Raw genomic sequence first — 3647 nt, forward strand, 5'->3', positions numbered from 1 at the left:
GCTGTACAACGTACTCGCTGCCGTGGCCGCCGGCAAACTAAACATAGCGACGTCGCCGAATCCGTTGGCAAACTTTATTCAAACCGCCATTCGAGACGACTTGCGCTTCGTGTATCCGCACTGCGTCATGCGTCGTTCAATGGCACAAAACAGGTACGCCGGTGCCATCGGCGGCGGCATATACCGCAAGTTTGTTAGACAGAGCGACGATAGAACGGCCGCCAGTCCGTTGGTCAAGTACCTGGGGCCTTCGGCCTGGCTCGACGGCCTGAGCAAGATTGCTCTCTACCGCCTTTCGATGGATCATAGCAACCTCGTTCCGCGAACCACGCGCGAAACGATGGTGAGGCGCACGGAGAGAGACGAGCCGGTTCCCGTTATAGTCGGCACGCACGAACATAACATGGCGTACGTGTTTGAGATTGGCTACAGGACCATGAACGCCCAAGTCTTTGGTCGGATCGCCGGCGGGCCAATATCCAAGCGCGGACAGCACGGAGCCGAGTTTTGCCTTTTGAACGGCATCTTTTTTGTCTGGAGCGTGATAAACACCCTGAACGAAGTGAAGCGAGGCCTCTCGTACTCGGACAGAAACACGTTCACCACTCCGCTCCCCGTTCTCACGTCAAAAGGGGCGGTGCCTAGCTGGTGGTTTCTGGGCAACGCGTACATCTCTGGTAGCATCCTAGGCTTTGCGTCCGAGCTGGAAAAGGACGAGAACCTGCGCAAGTGCATGCAGTACGGCAAGAACGTCGTGGGCAATTTTAGAGACTACAGCCTCTACCTGACCAACGGAGACGCCTCGTACTCGACGGACATTCGAGACGTGGACGTAAACACAGTCGTGCGCCACGAGGTGAGATGCGTGGCGGACGGCAGACTCAACGCGTACGCCGTCTACGACAGCGGCGACGCGTCCATTTACAACAAGACCTATTGGAAGTTTCTCAGGAGGAGGAGCGGTGAAGGAGTCGGCGATTTCTATCCGGATCACGCGACGCTGCCTCCGGCCCTGAACCTGTCCGACTTGGAAATGAACTTTGTTCGAGGAAGTCGGCTGGGACAGCGGCAGTACGCCGTCGACTCCTCCGACAGCGTTCGAGGCAGCAAGAAGTTACGCTACGACATCCGGGCCATATTCGAGGTCTGTTGATAGAGAGGAAAAAAAAATGACGTGTCCCGTAAACAGAGAAAACTTGTACAAACACGCTCTCCTGGACTACATCAAGAGGCACGCCGAGGCCGTTCGCCTGCGAAACGAGTGGGACGATTCGCTGCGCGTGGTCCAGGAGATTCTGGACTTTGCCGAGGCACACCCCGACGCTTCGCTGTCTCCTCAAAAAATTATCGACGCCCTTCAGATCCTGGCTCGCAAGGTGGACGCGCCCGTGTCAGTCGGAGAAACTATGATGTACAACAACTTGATTAGGGCGAGGGACCTGCTACATTGACGCTATCTCGAGACACTGTCCGCTAAGAGGCAGAGAAGTAGTATGGTCGTCGACGACGACAACGACGAATGGATCCCGGTAAAGTTGGAACGCCGCGAAGCCTACTTGGCGGACGAGGAAGGTGCGATTGCGCCTTTCGTAGAGGACTACGTGCGATTGGGAAATAAAACCTTCAATGTATCCGACATTCTGCGCCAAGACCGAGACTTGGAACTTTATAGGAGAGAAATAAACGATTTGAGAAAGCGAATAGATGACTTGGAGAGCGTCTGCGACGGAACCATCGCGCACCTCGAGCCTTACCTACACTCTAAGAAAAAAGGGAGCGTGATTTAGTCCCTTCGGGGAGTAAATGCGCTGACACTACCATTAGTCCCCTTGGGGACTAACGGGGATGGGAGCAACTGTTGCACCCGTACGGATAGTCCCTCACAGTTGGTCCCCCTAGGACTAACTGTTGCACTCTTGCATTTAGACCCCTGGGACTAACAGTAGCGCCCTTCCATTTAGTCCCTTAGGACTAACAGATGCACCCACCACTTAGACCCCTAGGACTAACTGTTGTGCTCTTGCATTTAGACCCCTGGGACTAACAGTAGTGCCCTTCCATTTAGTCCTCTAGGACTAACACATGCACCCACCCCTTAGACCCCTAGGACTAAATGTTAATCCCACACATTCAGTCCCACAGGACTAAATATTAATCCCGAAGGAGTAAATGTTAATCCATTACATTTGTTCCATAGGGACAAATATTTGAGCCCTTGCTTTTTGTCCCCTAGGACAAGCTGTACGCTTGAAGATGCACTGCTGTTGCCTCGATGGTTTTTCAGTTTGCAGCTCAAGTCAATCACACCTTTATTTGAGACCTGCTGTTAAAAACATGTAACAAAATACAATGCAAGTAGTACAGTGAGCTTCAGTTGTATCACAGCATGGACCAGTTAATTGAGCCCGTTCGTTTGAAATCTAAACAAAAAACACTGCACATATGGGGTGAAAAAACATAAAATATGACTTATTCTGGGGCATTAAGAGACACTGATATAAGAAAATAAAAAAAAGCAAAAGCTAACTGTGAAGATGAAAATTACGAACACATCCAACAAGTAAAACAAGTAAACAAAAGACAAAGAAAGTGGCAGTGGGCTGGAGTTCTATCACAGGGTGCACTGCAGGCACGGCACTATAGTCAGGGACAGGTTGAGAACCCAGGACAAGCTGCCCCGCAAAGCTCTACACCACTTGAGCAAATGCTGGAGAGGAGGTGAGTCCCTCCTCGAACCATCTCCAGCAATTGCTGTGCTGAGGTGATAAGACTAGACAGCTTTAGGGAAGGGGGGGGGGGGGGGGGGGGGGGGGGCTTGTACTGGGTTCTTAACCTGTCAATGACTATAGATCAGACTATAGGTAAGCTTGAATTCTAAACAAAAACAATGCACATCTGATGTAAAACACATAAAACATGATGTAATCTGACATTGATAAAAAACAAATTAGGAAGATGGAATTCCACATGCCTTATGCATGACGCAAAGTCAAGAACTGCAGTTCAAAACATAAAAAAAAATTACAAAATTAGTACAGTGAGCCTGAATTCTATCACAGTGTGCTACAAAGCACATCACTAGTTCAGAGCCTTTGCAAGTTTAAATTCTTAACAAAAAAATTGCACATGTGGTGTGAAAAAAATAAAGTGAGATTCTGGAACATCAGGAGACAATGATATAAGTAAATAAAAAAATAAAAATAGTGAAATGGAAATTCTGGAAACAAGTGGAAGTATAAAACTACAAAGTGCTACAGAAAGTGCAGGCCAAATTGTTCCCACCAGAACTATGCACCCACAGCAAAAGGCTGATATCATAAGGCCAAACGTAGGAAAATTAATAGCCTAGGGAATATAAAGGTAGTTAATTATTTACAAATAATTAACTTTTAAATAACAAAAATAAGAGCATAATTAAATGAAAATTAAAAACTCGTTACGTATAATGCAATACCACTAAACTGCCTCACTTTACAAAGGTATGCGTGCATAGCATTCTTACAACGTTCTGAAAAAAGTATCATTAAAGCGTAAATTTAAGGTGCTTTCATAGAGCACATTTTCTTCAGGATACTGTAAAATGTGGCATGCATGTTGCATCTTTTTGAAGTACAAAGATTTAGTAATTTTCGGTGATGCCCAAGTTT

The sequence above is a fragment of the Ixodes scapularis genome, unplaced genomic scaffold (genome assembly GCF_016920785.2).
Source record: "Ixodes scapularis isolate PalLabHiFi unplaced genomic scaffold, ASM1692078v2 ptg000247l_1___fragment_3__unscaffolded, whole genome shotgun sequence".
In the NCBI taxonomy this organism is placed as follows: Eukaryota; Metazoa; Arthropoda; class Arachnida; order Ixodida; family Ixodidae; genus Ixodes; species Ixodes scapularis.